The 12,658-nt window shown below is 36.5% G+C and overlaps 2 protein-coding genes across 3 annotated transcripts in view; one reads left to right on the top strand and one right to left on the bottom strand.

Moving 5' to 3' along the window:
* The window catches only part of PPM1E (protein phosphatase, Mg2+/Mn2+ dependent 1E), a 208,219-nt gene that overhangs the window by 101,508 nt on the left and 94,053 nt on the right, over nt 1-12,658 (bottom strand). The gene's annotated exons all lie outside the window — the stretch shown is intronic.
* TRIM37 (tripartite motif containing 37) overlaps nt 1-12,658 on the top strand; it is a 244,159-nt gene that overhangs the window by 229,707 nt on the left and 1,794 nt on the right. The window lies entirely within an intron of this gene.

Genomic DNA, 12,658 nt, shown 5'->3' with positions numbered 1-12,658 from the left:
GGAGGAGAGGGAAATGTAGGCTTCCCGCTGAGCAGGGAGCCTGATGTGGGGCTTGATCCCAGGACCCTCGGATCATGATCTGATCCAAAGGCAAAAGCTTAACTGACTGAGCCACCCAGGCACCCCTAAAATTCTTTTTACAATGAAAATGTCTTCATATATTACATTTGTACACTTGAAACTAATATAAACTTCCCCCTGCTCACATGTGCACACTTTCTCTCTTATAAACAAGTGACTAGAGATAGATAGATAGATAGATAGATAGATAGATAGATAGATAGACAGATAGATAGATAATCTTAAAAAAAAAGATTATCACAGACTCTCATTCTGGCAAAGTTCTTATGTTTACATTTCTTTGGTCTAATATTCTCCAGGAACCTTCATATTCCTGATCCTGTTAATTAAGAAAACACTAACCTTCCATTTAAGTCCAAGAGTATAGAAAATGTGTGAAGGGATAAAGTTGAAGCCCACATCTTTTAAAAAGTTAAGTTTATTTTAGTACTTAACCTTGTTTTCCTAAATACTTTTCCTAATTTTGGATTTTAACCAAATGGTCAAAAATTAGAGGTAACAGCAAAGCATTACAAGTAGCATTTTTATCAAAGATTAAAAATAAGTACATTTAAAATATTTTAAAAGTGTGGGGGCACCTGGGCAGCTCATTTGGCAGTTTGCTTGAGATTCTTTCTCTCCCTCTTCCTCTGCCCTGCCCCCAACTTGTGACCCCATCCTAAATAAATAAAATCTTAAAAAATATATTTTCAAAGTGTGTTTCTAATTCTGGGAGCAAATCCTTGGATGCACATTTTGCATATAAATAGAATACTCAATTTAAGATATCCCACTAAAAATTCTATTAGTACAAAGAGTAATCAAAAGGCATTTTAGGGGATCCCTGGGTGGTTCAGCGGTTTAGCGCCTGCCTTTGGCCCAGGGCATGATCCTGGAGCCCCGGGATCGTGTCCTGCATCAGGCTCCCGGCATGGAGCCTGCTTCTCCCTCCTCCTGTGTCTCTGCCTCTCTCTCTCTCTCTCTCTATGTCTATCATAAATAAATAAATCTTTAAAAAAAAAAAAAAGGCATTTTAGCACTTAGCTGCCAAATTCCAGAGTCTGGATTATTGCAGGAACATTCTGCTGTCACCTCTAGCAAGAGTCTTAAAGGAAAAAAGATGTTGAAAGACTAAGAAAGTAAAATCATTCTACTTTGGCACCTTTTTTTGGACAACTGATTCTTAATATCTAGTAATAAGATTCAACTGAATTACTAAAAAGAAATGAATCAAATATTGTCTATTACTTTGTTCCCCAAATTTGAATAGCAAAAGTCAGTTTTCATAAATATTTTCTAAGCTATACTTTATGACTCTCTAAACTAATCTTTAAATTCACAGGGGCACCTGGGTGGCTCAGTGGTTGAGCGTCTGCCTTTGGCTCAGGTCGTGATCCCAGGGTCCTTGGATTGAGTCCCACATCAGGCTTCCTGCAGGAAGCCTGCTTCTCCCTCTGCATGTCTCTGCTTCTGTCTCTCTCATGAATAAATAAGTAAAATCTTTAAAAAAATAAACTCATAAAATATTCTTAGCTTCTAAATAATTGCCTATTCTGTATTTGCCATTTGGGTCTTTTTTCCCTAAGTAGCAGATTAAGGTCTTTTACTGAATTTTAGTAAATTGAGGTTTGCTTGGCATATTTATCATAACAAGTAGAAACCACTAAGTAATCATTCTTTCCTTATTTGGAAATTGGCCACAAGAAGTGATTCCCCTTTCAAACTTTTATTTCTTATTTTACTTTTTTTGATAACAGCTTCACAGGGACACCTGGCTGGCTCAGCCAGTAGAGTGCACAACTCTTGATCTCAGAGTTGTGTGTTCGAGCCCCACATTGAGTGTAAAGTTACTGGTAACAGCTTCACTAAGATATAATTCACATATCTCATTTTATGGATCTACTTACCATAATCTTTCAACTATCACCTAACTCCTAAAAACAAAATCTCCCTCCACTGTTCTGTTTGTAAACCTTTATCCCTAAGAATAGAACTTGTATTAGCAAAGAAAACTGAGAGTTTTGACAAAAAAAATTAGAAATAATGAGTTTCTAAAGTTCTTTTCACTGTATCCAGAAATGCTACTACTTACACTTTCTAGGAAAAAGTGCATTGAAAATCCTAAAATAAATTTCAAAACAAACTTTTAAAATACAATTTGTTCAAAATTGAAGTTTTCCTATAATGTAGATGAGAGACTCCTAGTTGTCTATAAAGCATTGTGAAGATATATTTATCTCTTTGGTGGGGAAGTGATAAGTTTAGAAATGTAATGTATGAACTAGATATTCTTTGTAAAAACATAAACAAGAGAATTTAAAAGCAATATCTTGATTTTCTATTTTTCTTTTTCTTTAGGAAAATCTCATCTTTTTCATTAACAATGAGCAAAAAGGGAGGCATCTGAGTGGCTCAGACAGTTTAACAATCAACTCTTGCTTTTGGCTCAGCTTATGATCTCAGGGTCATGGGACTGATTCCTGTATCAGATTCCACTCAAAGTGAGCTTGAGATTCTTCCCTGCCCCCCTCTCCCTCCCCTTCAGCCCCTAAATAAATAAAATCTTTTTTTTTTTTAATTGTTCCATTTTGAAGTGGAGGTTTGTGCCACCTAAGTGGGTTCCTGCTGAAAGGAATTTGAGAATATTTTCCTTCACTTGCAGGACATCAAAGGCGCCAGACATTGTGAAAGCTTCCCTTGAAGTCATGCACAGAACCCAGAACAACACTATGTGGACTCCTCTCTGGGTAGTGCAGAAAGGCATAACACATTTAAGTCACAAACTATGGTCCTCATTATGCAGTCAGTTTAACAAGATATAACATCTCAACAACGGAAAAATATCAATTCTTTTCACTCTTTGAAGAGATGTAAAGTCCTGGGTACTCCATGGAGTCACTCTCTTCAGATAAGGTCTTTGTACAGCAGCTCTCATTAATGACAGTGCAGATGTCTGACATCGTTGGAATTTTCATTAGGATTCATCTAGCTGTATCTTATCTCATGGGTCTCTTCTTTGATGAGCCGCATTTTCCTTCCTCTTTGTACTATCCATGGTGTTAGTAATGATTAGAACTAAAAAAGACTTAATTACAGTAACTTTCAAATAAGGTCCTAAATATAGTTCTTGTTCAGTCAACTGTGATCGTCCATGAAAATCACAAGAGTGTTTAAAACAAGATGCAGAGGATTCTATTAAATTACATTCTAGGACCTAAGCTTTTTATATATATATATGTTGGTATTTATAAGACAATTTATATTTAGAAAATTGATTAAAATTTTAGCAAAATGAACTCTCTTCTTCCACGTGGGTCTCAAATGGCAATACCTGAAACACTGTGATTAACAAGTATAGTTACACAGTACCTGTTCCTTTTGAAACAATGAAAAATAACTGCTTCTATTAGAAGGGAAGAAAGCAAGATCAAAGTAAACTTGTGAGATGTAACTATAGGTTCAGCCAAGAGTAGGAGAGGAAAACCCTCTCAATGTGTATTTAGCTATTGAGATATTGCTCTTTAGTTACTGGGCTACTTGGTCAACTTAAAGCGTATTTTCTTTTTTAAATTTTAATTCCATTAGAGTCAACATACAGTGTTAACATTAGTTTCAGGCATATAATATAGTGATTCAACAATTCCATGTATCACCCAGTGCTTCTCAAAATGTGTTCCTTAATTCCCATCACCTATTTCATCCATTCCCCCACTTATCTCCATTCTAGTAATCATCAGTTTGTTCTCCATAGTTGTGAGTTTCTTGGTTTGCCTGTTTTTTCCCTTTGTTTTCTTAAATTCCACATTTGAGAGAAATCATATGGTATTTGTCTTTCTCAGACTGAGTGACTTCAGTTAGCATTATACTCTAGCTCCATCCATGTCACTGCAAATGACAAGATTTCATTGTATATATATACCACATCTTCTTTATCAATTCATGCATCAATGGACATATGGGCTGCTTCCATAATTTGGCTATTGAAAATAATGCTGTTATAAGCACTGAGCTGCATGTATCCCATTGAATTAGTGTTTTTGTATTTTGAGAGGTAAATACCCAATAATGTGATTACTGGATCATACGGTAATTCTATTTTTAACTTTCTGAGGAAAGTCCAGACTGTTTTCCAGAGTGGCTGTACCAGTTTGCATTCCCACCAACAACACAAGAGGGCTTCTTTTTCTCCACATCCTTGCCAACACTTGTTTCTTATGTTTTTGGTTTATGAGGTGATATCTCATTGTGTGTTTTTTTTTTCTCATTGTATTTTTGATCTGCATTTCCCTGATGATGAGTAATGTTGAGGATCCTTTCATGTGTCTATTGTCCATCTGGATATCTTCTTTGGAGAAATGTGTGTTCATGTCTTATGCTCATTTTTTAACTGGATGATTTGGTTTTTTGGGCACTGAGTATTATAAATTCTTTTTTTTTTTTTAAAGATTTTATTTATTTATTCATAAACACAGAGAGAGAGGCAGAGACACAGGCAGAGGGAGAAGCAGGCTCCATGCAGGGAGCCCGATGTGGGACTCGATCCCGGGTCTCCAGGATCATACCCCAGGCTGCAGGCAGCACCAAACCGCTGCGCCACCGGGGCTGCCCTATAAATTCTTTATATATTTTGGATACTAAATCTTTATCAGATATGTCATTTTGCAAATATATTCTGTTTTGTAGGTTGCCTTTTAGTTTTGTTGATTGTTTCCTTTGCTGTGTAGAACTAAAGCCTACTTTCTTACATAGGTTCTTTTCCCCAACTTTTTAAAGTTGCCTGCTGCTAATTAGACAAATTAATATTGATACAAAGAGCATATATTATTTTTCAAGATTCATTTATTTATTTTAGAGGAAGAGGGAGAGAGAGAGAGAGAGAGAGAGAGAGAATCTCAAGCAGACTCCCCGATGAGCAAAGAGCCCAATGTAGGGCTCAATTTCATAACCCTAAGATCATGACCTGAGCCAAAATCAAAAGTAGGACACTTAACCAACTGAGCTATCGAGGTGCCCCAAGAACATATGTTATTTAGCATAATAAGGCTATGCAGTTATTGAGCTACTTGGTGAAAAATGTTGTTTCTCAAATTCATCTCGCTATGTTAATTTACTAATCTAAAAAAATCTACAGAGCAGTCTTTCCTGGTGCCCCATAAAAAACTTATAATCTGAAATGTCCCAAAATAAAAATTTAATTTAAAAAGATGTTGGGGGCGGTGTGCCTGGGTGGCTCTGTCAGTTAAGCATCCAACTCTTGATTTTGGCTCAGGTCATGATCTCAGGATTGTGAGATCAAGCCCAGTGTTGGGCTCTGCACTCAGTGAGGAGTCTGCTTGAGATTCTCTCCTGGCTTCTTCCTTTGTCCCTCCCCTCCATGCAGGCTCTCTCCTTCTCTTTTTCTCTCTAAAATAAATAAATCTGGGCAGCCCCAGTGGCGCAGCGGTTTAGTGCCACCTGCAGCCCAGGGTGTGATCCTGGAGACCCAGGATCGAGTCCCACGTCAGGCTCCCTGCATGGAGCCTACTTCTCCCTCTGCCTGTGTCTCTGCCTCTCTCTCTCTCTCTCTCTGTGTGTGTGTGTCTCTCATGAATAAATAAATAAAATCTTTAAAAAAATAAAATAAAATAATAAAATAAATATTTTTTAAAAAACGTAGGAACTCAAAATATATTCCTAATCATAGCCATCTAATCTCCTCTACATAGACTGTATAAAAAATCGCAATGTACAGAGTTTCCAATAGTGAAAGGCCAGTTATTTTTTCCTCTACATTTTTAAAAGTCCCAATTATGCAGTAAGTCACTAAGAAAATATCCCAAGATTCTTTCAGGTAGTACAAATCAGGTTCTAATTTTTCAAAAGATGTATTATTGTAACTGGTATCTCTGAGGTCCAGAATCCACTTCTAGACATTATGAAGATAATGACATCTTCATATAAATGTCTTACAGGTGAACACTGGCATAATTCATCTTAAACTCTCAGACATTATTATTTTTATCTGGGAAGATCTATAACTATTAGAATCTTAATAGAACTCTCAAAGCTATATATTCAGCCATAAAATTATAAAACATAAATTTGTTCTTCAGTAATGAGAGACTAAGTATACAAATGGACAATGAGGGATCCCTGGGTGGCGCAGCGGTTTAGCGCCTGCCTTTGGCCCAGGGCACAATCCCGGAGACCCGGGATTGAATCCCACGTCGGGCTCCCGGTGCATGGAGCCTGCTTCTCCCTCTGCCTGTGTCTCTGCCTCTTTCTCTCTCTCTCTGTGTGACTATCATAAATAAAAGTCTTAAAAAAAAAAACAAAAACAAATGGACAATGACCAGACCATATATAATCACGGAACTCTGTCCCACAATCTTTTCAACAACCAGGCTGAAAAACCAATCACAACTTCTGCGGCAATCAGCCTAGAACAGTCAGGATTTTGTTAAGGACTGCCAGCAACCCTTACCCCACTCTTTTTTTTCTTTTTCTTCCTTTCATTTTCTCTTTCTTTTTGTCTTCAGCCCACACATCAACCCCACATGATTCCAACTTGGGGACCAACCAGTGAAAGACAAATATGTTCCCCAAACCAATCATGTAAGATGCCTGCCTGGCTTCTACTTAGTCCATGCTATTTAACTTTCTCTGCCTACAATCTCCAATCAGTCTCCTTTTTTTCCACCATAAAACTTTCCCAATACCCTCTGAATCTTCTAAATACAATGAAAAACAGCAACTGACTTTCTTGTTTTTGCAAACTCTGAATACATAGCCTGTCTGTTCTCATTTTGAGTGATTTTTATTTCCATGGTAGTGTAAAAATTGTGCAAAAACAAACAAAAAACTAACACTATGAGCATTTTATTCTAAGCCAAACAAGTCACACCTCAGTCTAGCTGTTTCTACCTTAGTTATTGTTCTGTTTGTCAGTCAGTATACCAATACCAATTTACTGCTTTTGATAGATAAATGTTTTCCATCATCTGGAAGACAAATTTTGTATTCTCCTTTAATGTTTAATATTTATTTCTATCCTCAAATTGGGATAGTTTCTTTGGAACTGTGAAAACAACAACCAAAGAAAAGACTATACTATATTTTAGAAAAAGAGTGATACTAATGATATAAATTAGAACTAAATAGTGCAGTAAAATATCTGTGCTCAATCTACAAATATATCTGCAGAAAATGCAAAAAGTGATTGTTAAATTTTGTTAATACTGAAGAGAAAGCAGACCAACCTATAAAGAGTTATGGAAATGTATCTGTAACAAATTACAATTGTTTTGGATAAAATGTGGGTTTACTTCTACAATGGCATAATTAATGTAAAAAATATATAATGGTTTTATAAGAAAGGTTAAGAAGGGGAATTGAGAGCATAAAATTCCCAATCACATCTTTTGGATTTAGTAATAATGAAGGCTCTTAAGGACATTTTTTAAAATGCCAAAATGTTCTCAATTTTTTGTGTGACATTATCTATATACCTGAGGAAAGAATGAAAACAATTTCAAAATATTTGTTAGAGGTACAAAATATAATACGTAGAAAATAGCATTTATACTAAACACATCTGATGAAGTGTTACCATAAATTATTTGCTATGATAGTGGAGCTTCCAGAAATTATTAAAATAACTGAAGTTTTATAAATTGATTTTTAAACCACAAGTGGCCAGAGAATTGAATGATGTGCTGACATTATTTTAAATTTTTATTTATCTTTTTTTGAAAACATCTACTATGTACTATTTGAGGGAATTTTACTAAAGAGCTTCAGAGTAGAAGCCAGCTATTCACCTGTATAGTTTACAATTTGAATTTGAAGGTCCTAATTTATAAGCAGTTCTTATAACTTGTTGCTAGAATTATAGTTCTTTCTTCATATAGCAGCCAGAGTTGTCCTCTTATATTGTAAATCAGATCTTGTTACTTCCTTGCTTTAAAAAAAAACCCTCAAATTCCTTATAGTAATCACAAAGGCCTTATGACGGTCTGACTTGACCCCTGCCTAACTTCTCCAGCTTTGTATCTGGTTCTCCTCTTCCTTACCTACAAAGCTTCAACCACTGTATCACCTCTCTATTACCTCAGAGCTTTTTACCCTTCTATCTGGACCCCACATTTCATGTGGCCAGATCCTTCTGAACTCCTTTAGGTCTAATCCTAAATATTTAATATACATTTGTGTGAGAAGAATCAGCTCTTTGGTAGTCACAGTTATAGAAACTGATACTCAGAAAGAATATTATATCCTACCAATACTTAAATTTAAAAAGTGTTTAATGAAAAAACAAGATCCATCCATATGCTGCCTACAAAAGATGCATTTCAGACCAAAAGACATCTACAGATTAAAAGTGAGGGGATGGAGAAGCAGTTCTCACACAAATGAATATCAAATGAAAGCCAGGGTAGCAATACTTACATTGGACAAAATGGAGTTTAAAACAAAGACTATAACGAGACAAAGAGGATACTATATAATAATAAAGGGGACAATTCAACAAGAAGATATAACAATTTTAAGTATATATGCACCCAATATGGGAGCACTCAAATACATAAAACAGTTCATAACCAACATAAAGTATCTAATCAATAGGCATACAGTAACAGTAGGGGATTTTAACACCCCACTTCATCAAGGGACAAATCATCCAAACAGGAAATCAAGCAGGAAACAGTGGCTTTGAATGACACTTTACCAGATGGATTTTAACAGATATATTCAGAACATTCCATCCTAAAATATCAGGACACACACTCTTTTCAAGTGCACATGGAATATTCTCCAGAATAGTTCACACATTGGGCCACAAAACAAATCTCAACAAATTCAAGATCAAAGTCATACCAAGCATCTTTTCTGGGCACAATGTTATGAGACTAGAAATCAGCTACATGAAAAAAATCTGGAAAAAACACAAATACATGGAAGTTAAATAACACACTACAAAACAATGAAGGATCAATCAAGAAATCAGAGAAGAAATAAAAAATTACATGGAAACAAATGAAAATGAAAACACAACATTCCAAAATCTTTGGGATATAATAAAAGCAGTTCTAAGAAGGAAATTTATAACAATACAGGCCTATCTCAAGAAGCAAGGAAAATCTCAAACAACCTAACCTTACACCTAAAGGAGATAGAAAAGGAACAAACAAAACCTAAAACCAGTAATAGGAAGGAAATAATAAAAATTAGAGCAGAAATAAATGTATAGGGCGCCTCAGTGGCTCAGTGGTTGAGTGTCAGCATTTGGCTCAGGGTGTGATCCCAGGGTCTTAGGATCAAGTCTCATAGCAGGTTCCCTGCAGGGAGCCTGCTTCTCCCTCTGCCTATGTCTCTGCCTCACTCTGTGTGTCTCCCATGAATATATAAAATCTTTTTTTTTTTTAAGAAGGAAATGTATAGAAAGTAAAAAAAACAATAGAACAGATCAATGAAACTAGGAGTTGGTTCTTTGAAAAAGATAAAATTGATAAACCTTTAGCAGGACTCATCAAAACAGACAGGACACACACACAGAGATGACTCAAACAAAATCACAAATGAAAGAGAAGTAATAACAACCAACACCACAGGAATACAATTTTAAGAGAATATTATGAAAAATTATATGCCAACAAATTGGGTAACCTGGAAGAAATGGATAAATTTCCAGAAACATATAACTTACTAAAACTGAAATAAGAATAAACAGAAAATTTGAACAGACTGATTACCAGCAATAAAATTGAATCAGTAATCAAAAATATCCCAACAAAAAAAGTCCAGGACCAGATGGCTTCACAGGCAAATTCTACAAAACATTTAAAAAAGAGTCAATACCTAGTCTTCTCAGACTATCCCAAAAAATGGAAGAGGAAAGAAAACTTTCAAATTTATTCTATGAAACCAGAATTACCCTAATACCAAAACAAGATAAAGACACCAGAAAGAAAGAGACTATAGGGCAATAATTCTGATGAACACAGATGCAAAAATCTTCAACAAACTACTAGCAAATTGAATCCAGCAATACATTAAGAAAATCACTTTACAATCATGATGAAGTGGGATTTTTTCCTGGGTTGTAAGAGTGATTCAGAATTTGCAAATCAATCAACACTGATATATCCATCAATAAGAAAAAGGATTAAAAAAAACCCATATAATCACTTCAATACATGCAGAAAAAGCACTTGACTAAGTACAGTATCTATTCATGATGAAGATCCTCAAAAACAGTAACCTATAACATACAACATAAACCATTCCCTCAGTATGTTTAGAGGGAACATACTGCCATGTGGCATGGTTCAATGAGAGATGAAATGATTATTCAGAGTCCGACATCTCGGAACAAGGAGAGGCTCAAAGGGGCTACACTGCCAGGCACCGCCAAGAAGTGCAGGTACTGAGTCCCAAGTCCAAGCTGGCTCTCAATTTTATTACCGTAGAATGTAAAGTGTGTGAAAACAAGGAAAAACAACTCAAGAAACCAATCACGTGAGGGGCAGCCGGGAACTGCATACAAAACTGCACGGGTCTCAGAGGAGCATTAACTAAGGGGCTATGGGGGATAGGAGAACTGACTATCTTATCCAACACAGAAAGATACTATGGCCTGGCTATCTTATCCACCATCATTGCTATTTTCAGCATGTACTATTTTCAGTACAGACCAATGGCAGAATAATTGGCTTTTGCCACGTGCATAGAGCTGTTGCCATTTATGTGTGTCCCTGTTCTTGTTTCTTTTACCCGCTGAGGTCCTGCTCTCCCACAACACACTTCAACATAATAAAGGCTTTATATGAAAGGTCGACAGTGAACATCATACTCAATGGGGGAAAACATAAGAGATTTTTCCCTAAGGTCAGGAATAAGACAAGAATGTCCACTCTCACCACTTTATTCAACATAGTCCTAGCCCCAGCAATCAAACAATAAAGAGAAAGAAAAGGGTCTAAATCAGTAAGGAAGAAGTAAAACTTTCACTATTTGTGGATGACATGAAGCTATATATAGAAAATCCAAAAGAGCCCACCAAAAAACTACTAGAATATAAATGAATTCAGCAAAGTTGTAGGATATAAAATCAAGGTACAGAAATCTGTTGCACTTTTTTTTAAAAGGTGTTATTTATTCATGAGAGACACACAGAGAGAGGCAGAGACATAGGCAGAGGGAGAAGCAGGCCCTCCACAAGGGTATGCGGGACTCAATCCCAGGACCTCAGGATCACGATCTGAGCCAAAGGAATCTGCCTTATGATTCTCTCTCTTCTCTTTCCCTCTTCCCTGTGCCCCTCCCCTCCACATTCTCTCTCTCTCAAAAAAAGAAGACAATTTTATTAACTAACACATGCTAAGAGGCATCAACATTATCTGGTTGCATTATAGGACAGCAAATTGGTTCTGGTTTTTCATTTATCATTTCAATAATGGGATTATAAATTGGCAGCGTGACTATCTTTGTTGAGAAAGTGGTCAGATTCTAGTTTTTCTAGTACCTTTTCAAGGTGTCTTGTTAGGTCTTACCTTTTAAAACTTGCTGCTTCCTTCATGGCATATACGATAATTTTTTTAAGATTTTATTTTTATTTATTCATGAGAGACACAGAGAGAGAGGCAGAAACACAGGCAGAGGGAGAAGCAGGCTCCATGCAGGGAACCTGATGTGGGACTTGATCCCTGGACCCAGGGATCATGCCCTGAGCCAAAGGCAGACACTCAGCCACTGAGCCACCCAAGCATCCAATAGGATAATTTTTTCCCACAATCCTGGAGTCCTTGTACTCCTTTGAGCAATTTGATGACTCTTTCATATTTTTGTCCAAAATGTCAAATTTCTTTTCTTTTTTAAAAAATTTTTTGAAAGAGAGAAGGAGAATTTTAAGTAGGTTCCATGCCCCGGCACAGAGTGTATGGTGGGGCTGGATCTCACCACCCTGAGATCATGACCCAAGCCAAAATCAAGAGTTGGATGCCTACCCCACTTTGCCACCCAGGCAACCACTCAAATTTCCCTCTTTAATTGATATTTTATTTCAGTGTTGATTGCATTGGTATTGGCAGTTTATCTGGTACTTCTCCCAACACACTGCTGTGACTTTGGGGTCATCATCTTCAAGGACATGGCTGAGCCCCAGGAATGCGTTCCTCCCTCTCCTTCCTGTTTCACTGACAGCAGTGCCATGCTCTGCCTTCCCTTAGATGGCAGAGGACTCAGGTTCTCCACAAGGTTTCATTTTGTTTTCTGCTTGACAGCAGACTCCTCTGCTTTATTATTAGTCATTTCTAGTCTGGTCTTGGGGGTCCCCACAATTAGGTCCACCTTACTTTAAGTTTTTTTTTACTCCAATTAGTTAACATACGTTGTAACATTTTAGGTGTACAATATAGAGATTCAATACTTCTATAAAACACTGGTGCTTATGTGAACAATGTTTTTAAAAAATTAATGTCAAAGGTTATCATATATATTAAGTTTCATAAAACTTTGGTTTTGGGTTTTTTTTTAAAGATTTTATTTATTTATTCATGAGAGACATAGAGAGATAGGCAGAAGGAGAAGCAGGCTCCCTGAGTGGAGCCTGATGTAGGAC

The sequence above is a fragment of the Vulpes vulpes genome, chromosome 2, assembly GCF_048418805.1.
Source record: "Vulpes vulpes isolate BD-2025 chromosome 2, VulVul3, whole genome shotgun sequence".
NCBI classification, from domain to species: Eukaryota; Metazoa; Chordata; class Mammalia; order Carnivora; family Canidae; genus Vulpes; species Vulpes vulpes.
This window is presented reverse-complemented; position numbering and strand designations above follow the sequence as displayed.